Below are 15,218 nucleotides of genomic sequence, written 5' to 3'. Positions count from 1 at the left end.
TAATGAGGAAAATGGTTATTATTGCATTTGACTGTTATCCTATAATTCTTAATGTACTATTTTAGAACCCTCATAACGTTTTGATCCAAGCACTTTCGCTCCCTCTTTTGTGGCTTTGTCGATTTCGGTGGCGATCCACTATCTTTTTCCTCCATAGACTTGCTAAGCTTCAAATGATCTGGCAACTCAACTACCACTATATTCTGATCCTCCACCGTGGCCACTTCCTATTATTTTTCGTTTGGTGCACACTTGATCTCCATTGTTGGCTTCCCCATGATTAGTGTCTCTAAGTAGACAAGATCGCCAACAGGGTTAAATTCTTCATGTTCTTCAATCACCTATAAACCCACCAATTCATCACCAAACTTATCCTCCTAAGATGGTGCATGCTCCTCCTCTTCGTCATCTTCCATCTAGTCAAGTGGCTCCATAAAAACATTTTCAGTTAAGGATGCAATGTAATTAGGAGGCTCCAACTCCATCTCTTCTATCACGCCATCATCATCATCATCATCATCACTCTAGAAGTCATCATCCGTTGGTTCTGTTTCATATCTCCAAAACATAGTATACTTATCGGTAGATTTAACTTCTTCTTGAACCGAAGGTGGGACTAACTCGTCCATTATCGTCTCTGGTTCTAAAGTGATATCCTCACAAACAACCTTATCCTCTTCATAAATGGAAAGCTGCTCCTTATAAGAAAAACTCTCTATTTGATATCAATCACTTAACTCATCTAACCTAGCTTTGAATGCCTATATCTTACATAGTATTTCTAATTCTGTCAACTCATTATGCATGGCTTCCATTGCCTCTAATTTACGAATTCTTTCTAATTCAATCAACTTATCAAGCCTGGCTTCCAATGCCTCAAATTTTGGAATCTTTCATGTTCCTCTTCTTCAGCTCTTTCCAACATCATCTAATTCCAGCATCTTCGATATAAAATACTCCTAAAATGACTTGATCTATAAAACATATTAACCAGACTCAATAAAATAAAACATAAACTGTATTATCCTAAATACGACTAGACACGCTAAATCTAAGACGCAGACTCACAAGACACACCATGACTCAAGACAAAAAAAAGACCAATTAACCAATTAAGTTCAATCAAAGCTAGTTTCTCTATCACCAACGTATCCCCGGCAACGACGCCAAAAACTTGACGTTGCTAAATGCAGTCTATAAAAACCTAACCTCACTCTAGTTTTAACTTTATGAACCTAGATTCACTTAATTCTAGACCACTAGAAAGGAAAGTGTGCCTATCAACTGCAATAAAGCCTAATGAAGTCCGGATATCGAACCCATATGACACTAGCAACACCTAAACTAGACTCTGACTAATAACTAAAGTAAATTGATTTAATTGATTTTTGTGTTTTTTAATTATTAACTATGAACTAAATAATACTTACACTAAAACTAGACATAGACAAATTGGGTTGAAACTTAAATAGGGAAACAACTACCTATGCAAGGAATCCTACTAGTCAACTCTTAAACTCTAGGGATTGGATTTATGATTGGTAACCGGATTCAAAAAATATGAAACTTAAGGAATAACTAAAGTATGCTAGATCATCAGCTGTTTTCACCTACAATACCATAGAACTCTAAATATCGAGTAAAGCTCAACGGTTAAATGGTTCGGTTCACCTCCGGGTCTCACCTTACCTAACTATGTTAAGGTACCCAAAGACTAAATTACCTCCCAGTCTCTCTAATCTCAAAACACCCTAAGAAGCATAAGGAAAAAAAAATTGACCGTAAATTAATACCAAATACGCATATGCATCATAACCATTGACCAATAAAAAGAAACTTTACCAAAGCAAAACCAATCAAAAAACAATCCAAAACCAATAATAATACGAGTCTAAAAAGTATTCATCCAAATCCAGGCAGTTAAACAGGTTCAGCCAAGCATAATAATAATCGATGAAATGAAGATAAAATAAATAATACGGTTCATCGAAAAAGAAATAAATATGGTTGAGCTACTAGCCTGAAATTCGGGTTTAATTAATTGACGTGCTTAGCTACTTTCTTGTTTCCTTTTTATTTTTTTTACTGCTGGGGCTTTTTTAGGTGCCTACTGGCATGCTTGTTTCCAACCTTTTTTTTTCTTCGAACACTGTGGCCGTCTCTAAGCGGTGGCCCGCTCTTGACTTTTTCAATAATTTGTTGTCCAAGTCTTTATGTAGCCTCTACCCTAAATTATTCTCTCCACCGACTTCTTTTGTGGCCTGCTAGCCCACACCTTCTATATGACTGCTCATCCAATCTCTAACTCATTTTCCATGATTTCCATTATATAACTTTAATCATATGGACTTCTTTCATATTTGTTATTATTGGGCTTCATATTTCAAATTAATAATTCAACTAAGGATGGTCTTTTTGGCATCATTTGTTTAGTACAAAAACAAACGAACCAGCTGTTAATATTATTAAATTATATACGTTGCACTAATATTAATATATTTTATAACAGATATATAAATACTCTAAAGAGAAAGAAACATAGCTATGATTTACTCGTTTTAGCTCTCTATGTTTTCATACTCTTTAAAATATAAATATGAACCATTTGAGAGCAATATTCTTTAAAAACTAGCTTAAAACAACTCAAAAGTGTAGGAAATATTTATATAATAACATATATTTTAGACCACAACAAGAAGTTAAGTTTAATTCAAGTTTTATGTCTAGGAATACTTGTTAGATGGAGGATGTGACGGCTGAGGAATAACCTGACATGTATACTCAGTTTAATCTTGATGAAGGGATTTCATTTTTCACAACTGAACATTATGAAGAAGCCAAGGAGTGTTTAAGGAAGGAGAAGGAAATGATAAAGGAGAAAAAGAAGGGAAAAAGAACCCGATATAGAACAAGATTTAGATGATATGTTCCTGTATAATGCAAAGAAGATGAATAAGTGGAACGAGACATTGTGGTACGTTAAAAAAGAAGACTATTTGCAATCGAAAGCCTGAATGTCTGCTTATCAAATGAAGAAGTTTGTTGTGGTGAAGACTATGAAGGGTATTGTTCCGTGGATGTATGAACCTGATGTAACATCCTAAATTTTAATATTAAATAAAGGAAAGTTATGAAACGTGTGCAAATATTTAATTAATGTTAAATATAATAAAGAGTATGGACTTGGGTGGAAAAGGTGGAATAAGGGATGGGATGGGCCTTAGGTTCATGGGCTTAAGAGAGTATAAATACTCTCTTAAACCTCCCTAAAACTCTAATTCCCTCATTTCTCTCCATCTTATTCTCTAAACACTCAAAACACCCACACACACATATTCTCTCTTGAGGCCGTGAGTAAGAAGGAAGATATCCAAGATCAAACCTAGACTAAATCTTGATAAATTTTAATCCTACAAGCAAGATACAAGATTGTAGTTCATAACCAAGCAAAACTGTAGCTTTAGAACGAGTAATGGTATGTTCTTGATCTTTAAAAGTTTATGTTTTTATGAACGGTTGGCCATGAAACTAAAACATAGAGTAGATCGAATATAAACGAACCATAAACTAGCAAACTTGATGTTAAAATGGACTTTACGAACCTTTGGTCATGAACGGCTCGTTTAAAAAACCCTAGATCTAGTCTTAAACATCTTTAGTCATAAAGATCCAAGATTTATGGTCACTCGAGTCAAGTTTTGGCCGAAAACGGTTAAGGAAAATATGTAAGGGTTGATACCGAGCCATAATAAGGTGTTAGGGTTAAAAACAAGTAAAAAATAATGATATTTAAAGGACCAACCCGTGGTAAAAAACTCAGCTTGTTCGATTACTTTCATAAGACTCGATTACTTTCATATGTACTCGCTTACTTTATTGTAGTCAATTACTTTGTATGGTTCTCTTACAATGGATAAATCGATCACTTTGTATGAGATCGCTTACAATGATAAATCGATTACAATGGGATTTTGATTTCAATAAAGGACTCAATTACTTTGTGACTTGATTACTTTTACTTACATATGTCTCGATTACTTTTAAAGGACTCGATTACAATTTCAAAACTCGCTTACAAATCAAATCGATTACTTTTGGAACTCGCTTACAATCAAGTCGATTACTTTTGATTCGCTTACTTTGCACCATTTTCTTACTTTATGAACTTGATTACAATGTGATCATTAGCTTACTTTGTGATCATTATCTTACAATGTGATCATTAGCTTACTTTGTGATCATTAGCTTACAATGTGATCATTAGCTTACTTTGTGATCATTAGCTTACAATGAGATCATTACCTTACTTTGTGATCATTAGCTTACAATGAGATCATTACCTTACTTTGTGATCATTGGCTTACAATGAGATCATTACCTTACTTTGTGATCATTGGCTTACAATGTGATCATTAGCTTACTTTGTGATCATTAGCTTACAATGTGATCATTAGCTTACTTTGTGATCATTAGCTTACAATGTGATCATTAGCTTAATTTGCGATCATTAGTTTACAATGTGATCATTAGCTTACTTTGTGATCATTAGATTACAATTTATTCAAATACATTAGGACATAAGGATAAAAATATTCTAAGTAATTGTAATCTAAAACAAAGCCATTAGATTAAACCAGACATAACCATTTTGGCTGAAATACAATTAGGACAAGTATTGCTATGTGTAACTTATATAAAATTAGCAGAGCTCAAATAAATAAAGGGATAACGATTAACGGAGAGCGAAATAGGATCCAAGTGAGTTTCTTGCCCCATTCCTTGTTATGTTTTCGGGGCTGTGTGCATACTCGATGTGATAGTTAATACACTTACCTTAAATGGTAAGTGTATGCCATGTATGATTTGTATGTTATTTATATATATCTTAAATGTGAATGAAAGCTTGTCGGTATGTGAACGATCTTCGGATATTGCACGTTCTGACAAGGGAGGTATGTATAAGATAGCTGAATGTACATGATAGATATATGTACAACATACGAGTATGAATAAATGATTAAAGAAAGTATATGTATGTTACGGGTATGTAAAGACAGTATATATGAAGATGAATAAGTAAAGGATCAGACCCTAATAATATCTGAGATAGTGAAGAAATGGATCAGACCCTTATAATATCTTAGATAGAGAAGGAAGAAGGGATTAGAACCTAATAATATCTGAGATAGACAAGAAAGGGATCAGAACCTAATAATATCTGAGATAGACAAGGAAAGAGGGATCAGACCCTAATAATATCTGAGATAGAACGGACAGTAATTAAATAGTATGAAAGTAATAAAGTATGAACGCATGTATGGAATTATGTAATAAAGGTAAATTAGTAAAGTAATTATTATGTATCTTCGGATGCATAATTGAAGGTAAGTATATGTATTATATGATGTGCGATTAACTAGAACTCATTCAGCGTAGCTGACTTTTAGTATACACGCAGGTGAGTAGGATGAGGCAACTAGCTTGAGTGGGGACACATGGTAGAAGAATAAGAATCTGGCATCTAAAGACGCATGATGTTTTATATTTAATGTTTTAAATTTTGAAAGACAAAAGTGTTTTAAGACATGTTATGAAATATTATTTAAATGTTATGGAAGTTCTATATTTCGCGTAAAGTTTTAATTAACTATGATATTTAGAACTATGTTTATGAGTAAATCCAACGTCCAAAGTAGGGCACCGGGATCAGGGCCTTACACCTGAGTTGAAGGTCTGTATCGAGAAATGGGATAACGGTATTCAGTATTTCAAACACATTACTAATGTGCTTTCCATGCCACGATGGGATGTTCGTACGTTGGCATACAGATCATTCATGAATCGTGGAAATTTGCAACTTGTGGATTGGTTATATCGTCATCTTATTCACGAAGTAAATTATGGATTTAAGTTTTCAAGCCCTCGGGTGCCGACAAGAAAGTACGTAGATGAGATTTATCCACGCACCGGGTGGAGGAAACTTGTGTTGAATGTGAAGCCGCCTCGCACATTAAAGAAGGTTCCTTTGAAGACTTTACCTCAAAGTCTTTATAAGAGATTCAAAAGGTGGTACTATAACGATAAGACGTGTGAAGCCATGATTGTTTTGGATTCTGGTGCGAAGACAGAGTTTATTCGGATATTGGATCTGATGTGGCTGGTCAACCTATCCAAATCGGATAACGATGTGTTATTCAATAATTAGATCAGATGGGCACACAACAAAGATATTGAGCTAGTTAATGCAATTCCAATTTGTTGTTCGCGTTTGTCATGCTTTTGGAATTCATAGCTGGGACAATTGGAAGACCAGAAAATTTAAGATATGAAGATTATAAAGCTCGAAACGAGGGAGAGTTTGTTAATATATTAGTTTACGTCTCATTCTTTAACGTATTTGTGATAGGTTAAAATATAAGGGTTGTTTTGTAACTTAAAGTTGCACATTCGCTATGAAAGTATAGAGAATGTGATCTGTTTTGATCCTCATTTGTTAGACTTGTTAACGAAGGAGGGGTAATGTATTAAGGGTTATTCGCTAAGGTTGTTTAGCGAATGGCGTAGCGTATGAGGCACTCATTCGTTATATATCTATAGCGAAAGAGTCACCTTCTATAACTAGCCACGTAACTTATTTTCTAATTAATAGTTCTATTATTATTAAATATCTTCTCGTTGTGCTGCCAAAACACTCTCATTACACACAGTTAACCTAATCATTGTTCAAGCAATCATATCAAAAGATTAGATCATACAGAGATGAATCTGCCATGGATTCTCAAATTGATTTCAGAGACTCATTAAACGCCTCTTTATATGGAGTTAGAAATGGTATTTGATTAGTACCGACTCTTTACAGTATTAGGGATTATTTAAAATTTTAGTGAGAATCTAGAACACAATCAACCACTTGTTCAAACAAAGATCATGAGTTACAGATATGAAATCCTCCTGTTTTTAGATGAGATAAATTCATGATGGAGACGTTTGCGATGGCAACGTGGTGTGGTTGTGATTGTTAACTGGTGGTAGAGTATATCATAAGAGGTTGAATATTATTTTTATTACATTGTTATATATTTTTTTTATAAAAATGGCTTAAAATTACTATTTTTTTCTTACATGCCTGGTCCATGCAAGGATTAGTGGGTGTTTGGAAAACTTCCAGTCTAATGGACAAAAAGTTGAGACATTTTTCCATTAAAAGTGCAATGAGTGAAAGTGAGCTTTTTAACGAACCAAATCCTTAAATTGGTTATGTTTAAGAACTTAAATTATAATTATGTGAAAAAAAATGAATACAAGTTTTAGATTTTTGGAACTAAACAACTTATTTTTTTCTTAAGATGCCAAATTTTATGAAAGAATTAATCCTTTTTTAGGACATTGATCTTCTAAGAAAACCTAGAAACAAACATTGATCAGTATATTAAATCTTTAAACCTTTTTGATCTCTTACTTGATGATTCTAAAATTCACTCAAGTGTGGCTAATCTCGATGATAAGGAGGGGACACGTTTCGTGAGTGGCATTGAGTAAGTACCAAGAAATTGTTCTTTACTATTGTGTTCTCGTCGCGGTAGCCGATATCGTTGAAGGACTTGTCAGCGGTGGGAAATATTGGCAGGGAAGGAGATGGGATGTGGCCACCAAAATAAAACCTAATGAATGGATTGGGCCGAAATTACTTTTTGTTGGCATGTGTTGGGCCTAAAGTTCAAGAATCAAGAATGATTGTACTTTCTTTTTGTTGGTCATTAATAAGGGCAATCTTGCCTAATTGGACCGATAAAGAAAGTGGGTATTGTTTTTTCTTTTGGTCCAGCTATTGTCTTCTACAAATAATAACTTTGTCCTATTGTATTGGGTCACTTTATCAAATTCGGTTTTTAACGGTGATTATCAACCATGATTATTTTAGCCGGGTTTTGTGAAGATTGGTTGTGTTCGGGTTTGGGTCAGATTTGTTGATGCATTTTGTGTTAGTAGTCCATAGTTTAATGTTTTTCTTGTCTGTATTAAAAAATTGTGTCAACTTCGCCTAGTCTATATTAGGCCAAAATATGTAATATATATACATATCTTTGGGTAGGGTTTAAGGACTGATTCTGCCTCCTAACGATTTTAGTTTTTACCATGTATTGATAGATAATGTGCTACTAATCAATATAAGTAATCTTTTTTTTTTGTTAATCCTTGTTCCTATTCGTTCTTTTTAGTATTAATACTTGTAAAGAATACTAAGTGGATTCCGCACCCTTAGAGTTTGTGATACTTCAATGATCGATCCGTTCCAGCGATCTTGAATATATAACTTTTATGATCTAACAATGGTTAATTTGTGAGTTATGAACCGCAACATGATTTTAACCTTAACCGGCTTAAGTTCACTAGTTCTATCATACTCAAGCATCATCTGTACATATAAAAGTGTTAATCGGTGTATATAGTATGCTCGATGGTCATCAATTGGTTTATATTTTCTTCAATCATTATTTTAGTTTTCTGGTGTTTGAATCGCCTCATACTAACTCTTCTTATCATTTATCTTCTCTTGCATTGTACATAGTGAAGTTAAAGATTGCTCATTATCATTTTACTAACTTGCTATGTTTAAAGCAGGTATGGTTGTCGTTTTTGGTGCATGTGGTGGAGAAGGAGGTGATGGTGATAGGAGAAAGTTCATTTCTACTCACAAAATGTTCGTCACACTTGAACCGATCAACAGGGTATTGATGACTTTCGAGAGATAATAAAAAATCTGCTTCGCTCAAGGATCTTTTATGCCATCTCTCATACTCTACCCATCTCTGAACCTAACATTAAAAACTTTTGGCAGACTATTGTGTTGAACCTCTAGTCTTTCACGCTACACGAATAATCAAGAGATTGCTTTCTCAGAAGATGATATATGTACTGCTTTGCAATTCCGAACGGGTTATTCAGATGATTAGGCTTATACACAGGGACGTAAGGGATTTTTGATTAGTTAGTGGAGGTTTCTGAGGCATTTCCTTCTTCTGTGTATGTCTAGTAGAAAGGCGGGTTCACATGGTATGGGGGTTGGTATGCAATCTGTGATGGCTGCTTTAACATATAACAAGCCTTTTAGTTTTAGTCGGATATTTTCCATGAGATGGACGTCCATAAGAGGGAAACTGGGAGGGAACAGTTCTTGTTATACCCTTGATATTTACAGATGATACTTAACCATGTTTATCCTAACTTGCCTCAACGTCGACCGATCAACTATGTTGACAACATCTCTAAAAGGATTTTTGCATAGTGTCGTACGTCAAGTGCTAGGAGTAAACCGAAGAGGAGACCACAGTCTGCTGCTCTTTTTGGTTCCACTATGAATCCTCTCTATGTGACTCCTCCAATTAATGGGTTCTTAGGTGCTCCTGCTCCTGTTCCTGCTTCTGCTGATGTTCCAAAGCCAGATGTTGCAACATAACAGAAGCCTCAGGAACCTGTAGTTCCACCTCTACCTGAGCAGGTTGTACAACATAATGTTGTTCTTTCTCAAGAGGCTGATGATATTAAATTAGATGTTAAGTTTGGTGGTCAATGGGTGTTCAATATTGACATGGATGTGTCTATTGCTTCGGCAGCTGCTCTTGAACAACCAACGGCTCCTTCTCCCGAGGCCAATGATTATGATGATTCGTCTAAGTAGATAGATGAGACTCGTTGTTAATTGGTCTTACAAGAGATAATTCAAGAAAAGAAAAAGAAGAAGTCAGAAGGTAATGATGATTTAAATTTTGAAGCAAATAGTGAAGAGGAAGTTTCGGATACAGAACAACTTCAGTTCACTAGACATCCTAAGAGACCTCGCATTCGAGAAAGCTCAAATTCTATGCCAGCTACCACTATCGCTAAATCATCAATTAGTGTTTATGTTTCTTCTGTTGTTGGGTTGTCTTTGGATCTTCCTACTTGTGGTGTTTCAATGGTGGCTTCGGATGCATCAGTTATTGTTTCACTTTCTCCAATTTTATTGAAACCTTCAGAGGTGGTTACATTATTTGCTGAATCAACGGTGGTTTCCACCACTGGTCTGCACGTGTTTCAACCACCATCATCCAGAGTGTTACCAACTCCATCCTCAAGTGATGATTTCCCGCCGTCGTATAAACAAGATATTCCTCAAGTTCATGCATCGTTTGATTCCACTCTCCCTTGGCTTGAGATAATCGTTGAGCTAGATTGGGTGATTGATAAACAAGGTCGTATTAATCTGTTACAAAATCAAGCTATTCACTGTCGTATATCAAAGAATCAACTCCATACCTCCCTACTTATTGAACAAAGTAAAATAATTGATGTTGTTAAGAAGTTCATTGCATATCAGGGGGAGAGTAGCTTAATAGAATTTGTGTTGAGAAATATGGGTAGACGTGATTATACTAATAATGATCCTAATATATATCGAAAGGTTTAGGTGTGACAACCCACAAAGTAAGATGTATTAATATATTCCATAATCGATAATAATACGTTTTTAAACTGTATTATGTGAGATTTAAGACTATTAAGCGAATAACATTATCTTATTCTAAGAATAAAGGAAATGTATTCAATGGAAAACACATGCGAAGTTAGATCGAATAGAGAAATTTTGGGGTTAAGTTATAAAAACTGAGAAAGCATGCGAAAACATGACTCATTTCTGAGTTATAACAAAGTGGGAAAATGCAAATTAGTATTTTCGAACACGGTTGATAAAAGTACATGTACCTACGAGTTTGTAAATAAAAGTATTATCGCCGAAATTGTGTTTTTTTATTTGACAAAAATTAAATCAAATAGAGGTAATAACCTTGGATGATTTATTTTTTTTAGGAAAAAGTAACATCTCTATATTTTAAAGTATTTTTGGTTAATGTGGAACCGACACCACCTAAACGACCAACAATAATTATTTTGAAAAATAAGATAATGAAACAAGTTGGGTCAGAACCGATACAAATAACTTGACGAATAATATATGGAAATATAACGTCACTCGAAGTAGTGGGTTCGCCGGAGCCAGAGACCAACACGCGAACGAATTCCGCAGTGGAGAACCCACCACTATAAATGGTAGGTCACCCACACAATACTTCACAATTAAGAAACATGAGAGAGAGACTAGAGAGAGAGAGAGCGAGAGAGAGAGAGAGAAAGCGGCGGTCGGCGGTGAGCCGGCTAGGCGGCGAGCGGTGGTCCGGAAATAGCCTAAGACGGCCGAAGCCCGTCTTCTTCCCGGAACCATTTATCGACGCCTGAAGCGTGATGGTAAGCTCTGATCGTCCTAGTTTTGAGCTTAAGATTGTTAAAATCACGTTTTAAATTCTGGACAACTTGTTCTAGATTTGTGTGCTTTTAAAGATCGTGTTGGTACGTGTAACATTCGTTACTTTTCAAACCCAAAAATCCGACCCATTTAAAATTTCCGGTTTCGTTCATATATATATATATATTAATTCTCGTTTCCTTTATCTGATGTGACATTCGTCGTTTTTTTATACATTTGTATTCGTTAAATCGACATGTTTATTGCTTCAACATATTATTGTCATTTGTTTACCATTAATATAACATTTTCGATGGTTTAAATTATTATCCGTTCATTACTAGTCTTTTTTCAAATAACGAATCTTCAATATATAATGTCAATATTTAAATGAGTCTCAAACTAGCAGGGTATAATATAAATAATAATCCAAAACATTTTATTACATTTATATGATATCTAAAAGTATAAGGTTCAAATGGTAATTAAAGTTTTATTATGTTTTAAATATAAAATGAACGTCTAGAGGCTGAAAGTATAAATTCATTTCAAAATATAATAGAATAATAATAATGAAAACATGCAGCAACATCCCACATGTCCGTCTTCTTCACGTTTTTTCAGTAAGCCGGCGGCAGTGGCGGCGCTTTTCCGGTGGGTATTCCAAACATCGTTTTAACCACCTCATGACCCGTTAAACCATACCAAATGACTTCTCCAGTAATAATAAACACTATTATGCGATTTTTTTCATCATTTAACAACCCAATAACTCGTATTAATCATCGAAGCGATCGAATTATTATTCAAAACTTGAATTAATCACGACCCAACTGAAATTACAAATATGACTTTAACATACATCTAAACTTTCCCCATCATCACTTTAATCTGAAACATTCTCAAACATCATAAATTAGCTCGTCAAAGTTGTTTTCCAGCGAGTCCCGTTTGTCATCAATCCAGCACCAATCAAAGTAAGTTTTATATGGTTATGATTCGTTTCAACCCAATTAACAAAACCCCTAACAAAGATTAAGAAAACATGGAACCTAGTGAACGAATTAAAACCTAGGGTTTGTATGAGGAAGATGATGAACATGAGATAGAATATTTAATTAACTGTTTTTGTATATTTATCAATTATCAAGGTAATCCAGTTGATTAGTTCTCTTTTGTGTGAACAGGAGGACCCTTGTTCAAACTCTGGTCAGGCCGTTTTGTTTTTATTTTTCTTTTAAAACATTTTAATATTATATAACAAACCAAATAAAAATTTGTAAAAATTATTTTTTAAATCAAATAAAATTATCTTAAGTTAAGTAAAATTAATTATAAACTACCTTTATCATTTCGACCTAAACCTAACTTTAGATTATGTTGAAACTTCATGTAAGCCCGATTAATATTATATTAAATACCATTGTTTCGTTAAAACTCTATATTACGCTAACATAATTACTTTCAAGCTAAAATTTCGTTAAGTATCCGTAATTCATAATCGTTATAAATTTTCAAACTCGTCAGGTCTTGTTTAAACTCGTGAAACATATTTTATTTATATATATATACTTTCGTTCGTAAACTTCAAACTTTATTAACATATTCGTTGTTCAAAATAAAATATACCGTTAACATCGAAATCCTATAAATGTTATAATATTCAAACTCGATATTAACCTCGTAATTTATTATTAAAATATTAATTCGTTAAAATTCGTAAACGTATAAAAATCATATTATCCACTCCATAATAAAACATGCATTTAAACACTTCTAATTTCCAACAAATCGATCTGCTTACCTTTATAAATTGTTAGTTAATATTTTATTTTGTATATTTAATTCTAGTTCATGAAGTTCAATTACTTTGGTTTCATTTACACGCTTTTGGTTTTATTTCAAGTTTGCCTTCAACTTCAAGGTGAGTTTCTCACCCCCCCCCCCCTTTACCATTCTTAACTATTTTGGGGGTAGCATATATATCCAATCAGCAATTTAATTTCTCTTATTTATTATTTACAAACTACAATTCGTTACATGAACTTGTGTATTTACTTGTTACTTGCTCAAATATTACGTGCATGGATTTCATCGATAAGTATGATCATACGCCCCCCTTTGCACTCAAGACCATGTTTCTAGTGGAAAAGGGACTCTGATCTGAGTACGTTGGTGCACAATCCCAAGTTGTAACATCCAGAAATTTTGAAGAATAAATAATTAATATATTTTTTTATTTGTGTTGGAAAGTTTACTAGAGTTAATAGAGAAATAATAAAATAATAAAGATGGAAGGATAATTTGGCTAATTTGAAGGAATTAATTATAGACCAAAAAGGAAAGATGGGCCTAAGGTCCATGGGCATAAGAGAGTATAAATACCCCATAAAACCATAGTCCTTTCCATTATCATCCATTTCTACATCATAGCCTACACCATAAAAACACACTTCTCTAATTCCCGTTTTTTAGAAAACCACCCATAAAGACACAACGATTCCCGAAGATCTAACTTTCGGATCGGTCTCAAATCTTAAATGAGTGTTTATGGAATTTAAATGAAGATTTCCACCGATCAGATATTCGATCAGAGGTTGGGAAGTCCAGTCTTTATTTGCAATACCGTAGCAGCTCAAAATGAATATTTCCGGCCACTGTTCAGCTTTTCCGGCGACTGTAGCGGTTGTTTCCAGCGAAGGTGAGCTGATAGGTTTGTAGATCGGGGCAAGAAGGTTCCGTGGCCGCTTGAATCACTCAAATCGAAGTTCGGTTGATATGGTTTTGAGCCTCTCGAGTGATTTCTGACAAAAACCTCAAAGGTACACTTTTGTTAAAAATGCTTACTTTTCATGAACGGATTTACAAGATAATTGGTAGAATGATAGATCGGGTCATGATTATTGATAAAGTAATGAACTTGATAGTACGGTAGTTGGTTTGTTTCGGGTAAAACGAGTAGTGTTCGGTTTGTGAAAAGGACGGGTAAACGAGGTCGGTTTCGCATGAAACTTAGTAGGATAGTAAATCAGGTGTGATTATACCATAAAAATGTAAACTTGATGTTTAAAATGGACTTAATGAACTCGTTAGTGAACACGGTTCACTTAGAAACCCTAGATCTAGCCTTTGAACATTTTAACTCATAAAGGTTTAAGCTTTATGGGTGAACGGGCTAGGTCTTAGCAGAAAATGGTAATGGAAACTTTTATGGGGTGACACAATACCGTAATAAGAGTATAGATGTTAAAACATGTAAGGATAATGGGAATAAAAGAAGTGAACAGTAGCAGCTCGTTCGAATACATTTAGATTCACATACAACGGTTATGTTCAATTACATTATGGACTCGAATACAATAGCTACATTCGAATACATTTAGACTCGCATACAATGGTTACATTCGATTACATTGTAGACTCGAATACACTCTATGTATTCGAATACAATGCATGTATTCGAATACAATATATGTATTCGTATTCAATGTATGTATTCGAAAACACTGTATTCATATAAGAAATTGTACTCTAAACCTCCATTCGAGTACCAAAAAGAAAGAAAGATAGATTAACCAAGGTTGAGTATTTGAATACAAAAGGAAAGAAAGAAAGGAACACATTGTATTCGAATACAAAGTATTTGAATGCAGTGGTATTGAAGATAAAATTATGTTCTAAGTAGATTGTATTCTAATATAAAACCATGCTTATGAGCACGATACCATATAAATCCATTAGAATAGACCATACTTAGCCATATTTGATGAGACCCAAATAATGTGATTAGGACAATTATTGATACATAAATTGATATACAGCTAGCCGGGCTCAGTTAAAGAAGGGAATAACCGTGAACGGAGAACGTAACAGAATCCATGTGAGTTTCTAGCCCCATCTTCCTTGTTATGTTTTCGGGGTTGTGTGCATACTCAAT

This window comes from Bidens hawaiensis, unplaced genomic scaffold (assembly GCF_021521415.1).
Source record: "Bidens hawaiensis isolate Kalapana, Puna unplaced genomic scaffold, B.hawaiensis_p1.1 tig00010699_1, whole genome shotgun sequence".
Taxonomy (NCBI): Eukaryota; Viridiplantae; Streptophyta; class Magnoliopsida; order Asterales; family Asteraceae; genus Bidens; species Bidens hawaiensis.
The sequence above is the reverse complement of the archived record's forward strand: the minus strand, read 5'-3'. Positions refer to the sequence as shown.